This window comes from Botryllus schlosseri, chromosome 8 (genome assembly GCF_051294905.1).
Source record: "Botryllus schlosseri isolate E-star chromosome 8, Bs_hap1, whole genome shotgun sequence".
NCBI lineage: Eukaryota > Metazoa > Chordata > Ascidiacea > Stolidobranchia > Styelidae > Botryllus > Botryllus schlosseri.
In genome coordinates, this window is record NC_137243.1 from 1,723,389 (window position 1) to 1,734,703 (window position 11,315).

Sequence of the window (11,315 nt, forward strand, 5' to 3'; positions counted from 1 at the left end):
GCGTATATCAGGGGCGTGTATCACATCCAGGCGCGGACAACTAGATAGTTGAAGTATTATAATTAGAATAGACTAATTCAAGCGAAATGTCGGTTATTTAATGCTAATAATATTTGTCGTTATCCTGCAAATGATACAGTCGAACTGTATAGTTCGAAACGAGCGAAGCTTGGTGTGCAGACATTTGTCATTCTCGTGGTTATGACTCATAACTTATGAGATGTAACTCTAATTTGATATGAATTGAACTTAATTGGTATTCCATTTCTTTCTTTTTGCGAATTCGGTAAGTCTAATTCCAATCTAATTTTGAAAAAACTGTGGGGCTATAATTTTAATTCTAATGTAATTTTGAAATAAAACTGTGTAGCTATAAATCTAATGCAAACCTAATTTGGAAAAATGTCTAGACGTAATTCTAATTTTAATCTAATTTTGAAAAAAAAAACTGTGTAGCTATAAATCTAATTATAATCTAGTTTGACAAGTAGATCTGCGGAGCTATAATTCTAACGCTAATTCAATTTGGAAAACAATGTGGAGCTACAATTCCAATTCTAATCAAATTTTTAAAAAACTGTGTAGCTATAATTCTAATTCTAATATATTTGAAAAAATGTGTAGCTATAATTACTACGCTAATATAATTAAGAAAAGCTGAACACTTTCTAGCTGTTCGACTCTGATCACATCCCGATGCTACTTTCGTCCGGTATATTGACCCGTCACTTTTAAGTAACCATCAGATTTAAAAGCCAGATAAACGTATTATATCTGTCGGCACGCCGTGCCGTTTACACAGGCCGATTAAGAATGGATGTGAATTAATTAGCGAGACTAACAATGCTTGAAATCGTGTAAGATATGGGCGTGGAAGATGGAATGTTCGCTATTTTTACATGATGAATATTTGCTTCGATCCTACAGCCTGCAAGTTACATTCTTAAAATATCCATCCAGCGTTTTATCCTGAGGAGTTCCACTATACATAAGCGGATATGCAGCATATTATCATATACTGCATTATAAATTTATCATATACTGCATTATAAATACTATTATAGTATTATAAATAGTCTTTAATATATTATGAGCACAATGCAGGTTTTAGAAGAACTAAATCTTAATGACTTATGGAATTCAATTGACAATAACAATGCAAGTGAATAGTATATTCACATTGAAATGTAGCCGTATAATTTCGGCTGACACTCGTCAGGGGTAATTATCAGCAACTAGTAGAGAATTGGAATTGCTCATTGCAATATGAATATACTATTAAATAATATATTGAAGTTCTGTAAATCCGAGAAGCCCATCTAATAACAATCCTACTAATATGCAGAATGGTGATACTCATATGGGACACAGGTTTAACGGGTTTTGATCATCGAGTATCATATCAAATCCCGTTGCAAACAACTTCGAATGTGGGTGTAAGTTTCGACTTTCATCGGCCAACAGAACTAACCGGTGGAATCAAGGAACAGAAATGGTTTCAAAGTCTGCTGTGATCAATGAAATCTGACTCATGTAGACATGACAGCTTACAAACAACCGAAGTTTATTAATGTACAACATAGGCCTTCGTTATCGGAATTGGACATCTAGGACATAATCTGAAAAACGTTCATATGACTAACGATGTATTTTGCCCTATCATCGTACCATTAGAATAATAGGTGTGAAGACTTCGTAATTATGTTCTTCAAAACAACATCACCCGCCTACACAAACACACGGATGCGACAATATGCGAGAAACGCCGCTTGGTCATAGAATAAAGGCTATGGCCGTCACGCCCTCTCGCATAATGTGGGAATGATGGCGGTTGCATTGGGAGAATAGTGCAATGGGCGCAGTTGCTCTCGGAAAATTTGTAATGTATATTCCTATATATGGTAGTTGTATTGCAGTAGTCCTAAATTTCTTTCGTTCCATGTTCAAACCTTTATGTTAAAGTAGGCTTGCAGTAGAGCTGGACTCAAGATTACCGGACCTCAATCTGACATATTAACCTCGCCCATCGACTCATGCGTAATTTTTTTTTCATCACTTGTTTTATTTTATCCCTTATTTCTTTCAATCCAGTGTGCATGCCTCTTATTTACATGACCTAGGCCGAAGTGGCTATATTCTTATGGTGTTTTGCAGGACCGTAACAGCACTTCGTCAGCCCCCCCCCCACCTCCCAAAAAAACAGTTGTCTTGGGCCCTCCATAGGGTGGTAAAACTATGGCATTTGTCCTATGGGGTTCAGATCGCCACGACAGGGACATTCGGCGCCAGCTATTTGGGCGCCAATGGACAATTAAACATTGTATAGATATATCGAAATTTCGGTCAGCACGAGGGCTTTCCTTTTCAGTCAAGGTCTTCTCGCTGCAGATCGTTCTGTCACACTTCTCGGAGTCGCGTATTACATGGCCTATATTAACTTCATATGTCTTGGTGCGTCGTGGCGGAGTAATGGCCGACGTCAAAGTCTCCGTTTTTATTAATCATGCGTATTTTTGTTATAGGAAGGGTACCCACTAATCAAGATATTTTGCAATATTAAATCGCGCCCAGCGCGAAAATTATTTGTAAAAGTTGCATAAATTTCCAAAAAAATACTCATAATTTATGTTGATTCACGAAATAATTTCGGGCCCCCTGCGAGCTAGAACCCTCCACCTAATTGGGGGGTTTGGGATGCGTCAGTGACGGCCCTGGTGTTTTGAAATGATAAAATTATAAATAATAAACTGATAGAACTGGACGAAGCAACTTGTTTCATGTCAACACGATTGGTACCAGTTTACGCTAGAAAATATAACCTCCTACAGCGACCAAGTTCAAGAAGCAGAACAGGGAGCCAGAAAACGAGACTTCTCCATTGCTTTCTGTGTGATATACGTAGCATTGGAACGATATTCAAAAATTTGCACCTTTGAATGACAATTTAGTGATGGGCATTGGGCCAGAGCCGATATATTACAATTATGTTCTCGATTGCAAACTGGAACAGGTTGAAGGCTTTTGCAATAACACAGAGAAATTAGACACCAAACGTTAGGCTAACTTGGAACTTTAAAACGTAATTTAGAATGATTTCTGATCTCACACAGAGTTCATGGTCCACTTTAACCTTATGCTATACGTCGCAGTTCTAAAAGTGTTGTACAATATTGTGTTAATGTAGCCTATACAACTTGTTCAAGACTATATAGTGACACGTGAAAGCTAAAGCTATGCTAAGTTAAAATTTAACGAAATTCGACACCGCAATTCAGCGACAATTGGTAGTGTAACAGAATCTATAGCAAACAACGAAGTCGCACTTCTTTCGAAAGAAACCCACCAGTCATGATCGGGTTGGTGGTTATAACAGGAACTTTAATGGAACCATCCACAACAGGTGTAATATCAGAGATCAGCAAACCCGTCATTAAATTAAAGTTCCTAGTCTTGTTTTGAGTTTCGTCGTGATCACATTCTGGGTAGATTTTTTTTTTTTGAAATTTTACCGATCCAAAAGCTGAAAAAGGCGGGTAGCCACAGTACTAAACAATGCGATTTTGATTGTATTGATTGCGTGGTGTTTTGATGACGTTTTTGATTTATTTACCAGGAACACATGCCCGGGCAAAGGGAATCGAGTTCTTTATGTTTTGGGAACAACGTAACCTACGTATATGCTGCAATCGGTGCGAATTCCTTATCGAATTATTCACTGATCAATTATTTCATGTTGTCGGCCCACCTTATCCCACGTCAAAAACGTATTTCCTCTTCACCTTCCTGTCTTTATGCTGTCGCAGTATTACGTGCAACGATAAAAATCAAGCAACGAATGACTAAATTCAAATGTATAGGCGGGGAACAGGTTTCACTTTCAACGGTCATCTAACTACATGGGATTGTCGATACTAATTTTAGGATTTGTGGGATCGGTACTGGTTTATTTTGATAACTTGCTATCTCTCCATGAACACATCGACGAATAGTGGACGTAGTCCATATTTGGTTGTATCTGCCTTTACCCAGTTCGGGCAATAACTTTAATTTAAAGTATATGTTAAACTATCATGGCATAGGATGTGTTACGATTACATGTGATGCAACAAATAGATAGATGGGAGACTGCTTTGCAGGGAATCGTTGGTCGAGTTTCACGTTAGGGAAGCGAGTGGCGCAGTGTGCTCAGCGACATCGGCACGGCGCCTATGGTTGTTGGTTCGAGTCTCGGCTCTACCAAGTTTCTATGTGTATGAGATTTCTCTGGGCGCCTCATCGCTGACCTCGCTGCCGTAGCAGTGTTTCCAAAGCCCAGAGTGAAGGTGACACGAGCCAAATCTCGGCAGTAAAGTTCGGGCTATGGCCTAGTGAAAGACGAGAGTGACCGATGATGAAAGAGAGCGAGCATGGGAGTCGTCCGAAACATTACAAAGGCCTGACGGACTGAAACTACTGAAATCAATGTCGTGGCGCAAATGACCGTATAGGCGATAAGCTACACGGTATGTGTGTGTGTGAATACAACAAACGAACAAGGTTCACGTCACTGTTATAGCTGCACAGAAAGTAAGACGAAACAAGAAATGTACTAAGGCCAATTTGGTTGCTTGTTTTGAGGTATTCATGGTGTTTGTCGACTAGTATGGTCATTGGTCAATGACCATTTACGCCCGGCCAATTTTCCTAGTTTTTATTCCGTAACTGCCGACTTGTAGCACGGCTCGGCCCGCACTTCTAGGCTTTTATAAGACACCGCTTACGCGGATGAGATGGCGAGGATGAGCCGAGATACACCTCCAACACTTAGGTAGGAATTCCGGAGTCTACCACGGTCGAACTCGAACCCGCAACCCATTGGTGTTCCAGCTGTGGATCATACCACTACGCGATCTCGTCACAAGGCCAATTTGTGTCGTAAAGCGTTATGCCATATCTACGCCAGTGGCTCCTAACCGGAATTCCATGCAGCTTGTCTCATGGGTTGCTCTGCAGGTCAAGACACTCACTCAACTCATACATATGATTTGTGGTCACACGCCATTATTGGTTGCAGTCAATTAGGCTGGGTCGGTAATTGTGAATTGATTGTTGATTCAAATTCAATTGTAAATGACGTGGGGCAAGTCGTGTATAGCATGGTACCGTTCCCCAGACTTGGACGATTGAAAAATTTTCAGATTTTCCAAATTACAGTGTAATTAGAATTACAGTTACAAAGTTTTTTTCAATTAGAGTAGAATTGGGATGATAGCTACACAGTCATTTCCAAATTACATTAAAATTATAATTATAGCCGCACAGTTATAACCGTCCTTCTGATATGCCAACTCGGTCCCCAACATTTATTCAATAAAATATCTTCGTTTTCCGTGACAATCACGTTTTAATGGTTCTGTTCTTTCACGGAGTTATTGGGGCACAGGTCAATTTGCTCGCGAGTCTTCTTTAGTAATGTAGATGTGTCACGTGGTAAATTCTTGTTTTTGTGATTTGGGGTTCCGCGAAGGCTTGTAGATCACCGTTAGCATTCCGCGTGTTAGTAAAGGTTAATAACCACTGATCTACACAATAGTCTTGGTTGCTATATGTCAATTTTCAGCATTTTTGTGCTCTGCTTTGTACAGGACTAGTAATTAGTTACCGTCATTATTCCATAGTATGTGCCTTGCTTTCTTATTTATACCATGTGTTCCGTGATCACTGACTATTGGTTCACTGCTATTTGAATAGTTAATTATATAGTGGTCACCTGCGTTAGTGATTCCGTCGTTGAAGATGGAATACACTGGTAAATTAGGACACACGATTAAAGCACAGAACGTGACAGAGGTACGGGGCACGTTGCACCGTGCGATATCATCATGGTGTGGTTGCTATACCTACGTCACGATATCAAAACAATACATAACATGAAAACCACGACATTTAGACTCAAATTTTTCAATGTCCGAGAAGCATTGTTGTGGTAAAGTTGCTGCATATTTGTAATCAGCGAATTGAAGTCTCCATAAATAGGCCCTGTAATTTTAATCGATACATGCAGTTGAAAGAAAGAAACACAATCGACCATCCGATTACACTTTGACACTGCAATACATGAATTCCAAGTTTTAAAGGAAGAGTAATTTCTCAAGAACCTATAACAAAGCTCATCCGTGATCCGATAATATCTTTCTCGAAATGCTTTGAGGACACAATCCATTGTTTAAAGTTGATTTGAAGCATTGTTTTGGTGCTATCGGAATGTGTCTTAGCAAGCATAATCCTGGGCATGGGACGTTTTGTTGACCATGGCGAAAAGTCGGTTTGGAATGCTGCCAGAGCGAATCCCACGTCCGGAATCGATGTCACTTCGGTTCGCTTCGTAAACACGAGTAACAACTATATAACGTCAATTGAAATGAGTAGCCTGAAAAAACGGCGTATTGACGAAACTATGGTAAATCAGGCGCTAATTCTGATTTTCGTGGGACCAAGAAATATTTATTGCAAACGATGACTAACTCAATCAAATTCATGTTGCCTATTCGCATGTGCGGCATGTTTTCTAGAGATATCACGCAGATACTGTTGGAGGTACAAAACGTCAATATACAATTGAAATATTATATTCAATACAGATATTATGCTGTTTGGGTGAATCAAGGTCAGGGAATGCGAATTGCTATAGGGACATGCAGTATTCGACATATTATTACGGATGTTATTGTCTAATGTCTAAATATTCATTTTTGTCATAATCGAGTGCATGCTTGCGTGAAACTATAGTATAGTTGCTGACAATTACCCGTGAAGACTGTCAGACGAACATACTCAGGTTTTTTTTAATACAGATATCGCACAGTTTGGAAGGGACAAAGAATGCAATTTGCTATACGGAAACGCAGTAATCATCACTATATATCGCAGCATAATTGCATGTGTCTTAATTATCATCATTGTCATAATTGAGTAGATTGCCTATGGCTTAACTCTGAACTAATAATAACTTCGCGATAGGTTTACATATCGACATTAACGGAAGAGTCGGTGTGACTCCATAAGATTCAAAATGGCGAAGGACGGTATTTCAAGTCAGTCCCGTTTAGATTGTAGCATGTATGCTTTTCTGGTGAAAATTTAGAGAAAAAATAGAAAATTTGATATATTACGCATTATCATATGTTCGAGATTATAACAAACGTTTTATGTGAATTCGATTTAGAGGGAACTCGAAATCGGTTCCCAGTATCCGTAATATACACGCGATACGTAATTTTGAGTTTTGATATGCCGCGTGGGCTGCACTGATTAAAATTGCTTCAGCCTTTAGCACTGAATTCACACGAAAACCTGTCAGTTCGTGGAACAGATATGTGCCCGGTGCCTATATTTACTGATTCGTAATTGATCGTGAAGTAACGTGTCCCAGCACCGGTCCAAATATTTACGAAATTGTTCGACATAATTGGGCTCAATTATCAAACCTAACAGGCATCTGCGTCGAGATCACAGATTCGGCGAAACCATCATCCCCCATATTAAGGAGTTGAACAAATATAAATAGCAACATCAATAAACCCACAGGAAAACACCGATCATCTCGGTCGAAAAAGATTACAAACGTGTCTCGCATGCGGGAATCGCCTTCGTAATCCATCCCAGCATTTGCGCAGTCTGCGTAAAGATCGTATAACCAATCGTTTGGAATTAAAGGACATGCCGAGTCTCATCTCTTTAAAATTCGCAAGGAGAAAAGACGACAAATGTAGAGATGAGTATCATTATAGTATATAGGGCTGAGACTGTAGGTGAGAAAAATTTCCTTTTATGGAGACTCTCCTCAACTATAAAGCAGAGCGACGTCATTGATATAAAACGAGTGATTTCACCGCTAAAGAATAATGATCAACTATTACTGCTGATCAATCACTGTAGCGGCCGAGAATAAACACTACTTTTCGTTTTTTTGGGACGTACTGACGTCGCTATGATGTGATGTTGAGCGTGAGAAGATAAGGGCCTACATCGAGGAGAATTTGAAAGTAATATTATATCAACTCGAACTCGTCAATTTCAATATGGGAGTGAAGATCAATGCGCATTGCGAAATGATCACATCACTTAAATACAATTGTCATGAGGGATGTGTATTTTGTGTATACTTCTAAAATTAAACATTTCAAGGACCACGGCCAGATACCATTAGTATTCTGTATATAATACTACACATACAATGAATTAACTTGAAGTTGAAAACCCTACATAAGAACGCATCATTTCAATCAGGCTTTAATTTTTGACATATATTACAAACATACTATTAAGTATATACCTGTGGAATTGCTAAAGACATTGTGAACCTTTAATGCTCGCATTCTCTTTAGTTGGCCGATCGCATTCAAAAGAACCTCAGTATAAAAATTATGTTTGTTGAGAGTGACAAGCATAAGTTTAAAATTGTTTTCAATTATTTATCCTCGCTGCAAGCAAACGCTAGAGAGAAATATTACTGTCCGTGGCGCACAAGGCTGGAAACGACGACAGGCACCACTCAAACTCACTATTATAATAATAATAAATGTAAGTTTCGCGGGAATATCGTCATGTTCGGTCAAAGCTATTCTTTTTATTTCGATTTGGTTCATTTGGCATTGGTGCAGTCAGTGTTATAACATCTCGTTTTTAATCGCACATATCCTATCGACAATTGACAAAAAAAGATCATAAAATTGACTAATAACTATGAAAAATATATTAACGTATGTTATGTAATTCGTTGTGAAATTTCATATTCAATTTTTAGTTTTTATCTCCACATGACTAATGTTCTCTCCTGATGAGAGTCTACTAAATGTATAAATCTAACCGTCGTTCTTCAACTTGTTACTAGCAACTTATCATCGAAAATTGCTGATAAGTCAATTAAGATATGCTAAATATAGTATAGAGTCGAGTGTGACGCAGTAGGACAACCTCTGAGTAAACAGTCAAAGGTTGAAGCCCTATCCGTGTGGTATGGAATTGCATCACGATTCTTCGGATTAACAGAATACAATGAATATCGCTTCGGTTATGCTGCCGTGGAATTAATACGATCATATCACGAAAAGTAAATCACCTATATCTTGGGCATTCGATACGTTTCTGGATAATGCGACTAAGCGCATTTTACGTCAATAGGGGATATAGGTATAGGGCAAGAGTGGGATAGTGTCAACAATGCGTAGGCCCTACCTCACACCTATTATCAGCACATGAATTTTGCTAATAACCATGAAAGTTATGCCGATGCGCACTTTGTTTACTTTAAAATGGTATTGCCATTAGGAAAAGATAACGAATAAGCATCACCCCTAAAAAGTATGACGTTGATCATGTCCATGTACATTCGAAGCTTTACCTACAGATATGATACCCTTAGAATGTTTTGATTTGGATTTTAGTCCGAATGCTGAGCGTGATTTCGGCTTTTAGACTAATCGTAAGACATAAAGAAACTCATAATTTTGCATTATGCCATCTAGTCACCGAATACAGATTCCAGATTGCACTGTCACTCTTATCATACAATATAAAATTATACATGATCAGTTATGACATTTTCATTCTTGTGAGCAGTGTGGAGTCCCCAATATTCTCATGGCGGGTTATAGACGGGTTTTGGCAGTGGCTGGCGTATAGGATGGAACATAATGAGCATATAGGTACACAGTTTATACACTGACAGATTCACTCTATGCATTTAATACAATGCTACTCCTAGTCTTTAAGTAAAGTTATGCATTTATTGTGAGATTCGAGCACCGTCTGTGAAGGCTTTCACAATAATATCACGTCGCGTTTTGTTTTATGGTAGCGCAGTCAGATGACGACAGAAGCATTGTCCGACACATTGCATTTATATCTAGTAATGGTTCATTTGAATTCCATTTTTGTGAATTTGTTTTCGTTGAAGTCTGCGGTGCAAGATTCTTTTTGCAGGTGATGATTACCATTCTAAACTTTTAAAAGCAATATATTGCATATATGCCTATATCGTTGGTTACATTTCCAAAGAAACAAGTTTTTGTATGTAAGGAGGGAATTTAAGAAAAGTTTACTTGCACAGGTGCTCAGTACGTCACTGATCTGATAAAAGTAACGAGTTACAAAAATATCGTTAATGGCAATGAAATTATACACAAAGTAACATACCATGACTACAAACACAGCTGAATCTGGAGAAATTAAGGTAATGATATTGCAAAGTAACATCGCCAAGATTATTCGCCCACACAAGTCGGAATCATTAAATATACATCTCATCGTTTCTAGTCTTCCCATGGGCCCTACGATATATAATGTGGAAATGGTGTTTGGGAATCAAGCCATGTGGTTTGTCAAAACGACAATACCTGACTTGCAAATTTCGGGCCAATTGTGACAAAGTGAAAGACCGGCACATCGGTACAAATATTTTGATGACTCGGTCACGATCTCGGATAAAAATTTTAAAAATTATAAATGAACATTCAATATATACTTTGCTTGAAAATATATTAAAAATAAATAAAAACAACATTAGGCTTAATGACGGGTCATAATTTTTATATAATCATAACCATCTCTTAGAGATGCCCCCTACCCAATGATGATGATAATGACGGTACTTTGCGACTTACATATCTATTGCCTGTGAATAAGCATAAGCTTTTGAAGAAATGCCACATTTTTTAGAATAGTTGCGAAAACCATTTTCGAAAACGAAGCAATCCAACGCGCAGGGGGTTTCGAAGATGAAAGTTGTAGTTTCTAATGGCATACTAGTGCCACCCAGCGACTAGATTGGAATAAATCCATGGATAAAAACGCAAACACGGCGTATCTATGTATATTGGCTACATTGTCGTCCATTCATATTATGATATTTCCATCGGTAAACCACACTTCCATTCAATGATATGGACCCGTATAATTCGCTAATTGAACAGAAAAATCAATAATAATATTCAAGATTGGTCTGATTATATTTTCATCTGAAACAAGACAAACGCAAATGTAATGCGACAAGACACAATGCGATGTTTGAACAGATAGGAGGATAACGAACGACCAGTTGCAGTTGCAGTTGATGTCTCTTAAACTGGCATCCACTTCGGCATGGTGCCCGATGTCACAGTCCCTTTTTCGATGTTGGTCTCCGCGGCTCTTTCCATTAACTTTCTAATTGTAAGTGCGCTCTTTCATCGGGTATTTTTCTGGGCTTTTTGTCACGTTAAGAACAGCGACGTGGGGGAAGAGGAGCTACCGTTTTGGGTATATACATTTATAAAACTGATTGTAAAGGGGTCAGT

General features: G+C 38.4%; 2 protein-coding genes across 2 annotated transcripts in view; both read left to right on the forward strand.

The window, feature by feature from the left end:
* The window catches only part of LOC145444419 (uncharacterized protein KIAA1143 homolog), a 130,213-nt gene that overhangs the window by 72,075 nt on the left and 46,823 nt on the right, over positions 1 to 11,315 (forward strand). The window lies entirely within an intron of this gene.
* The window catches only part of LOC145444418 (uncharacterized), a 47,289-nt gene continuing 39,983 nt past the window's right edge, over positions 4,010 to 11,315 (forward strand). The window contains exon 1 of the mRNA XM_080322407.1: positions 4,010 to 4,015. The gene's annotated coding sequence lies outside the window, so the exon portion shown is untranslated. The remainder of the gene's footprint in view (positions 4,016 to 11,315) is intronic.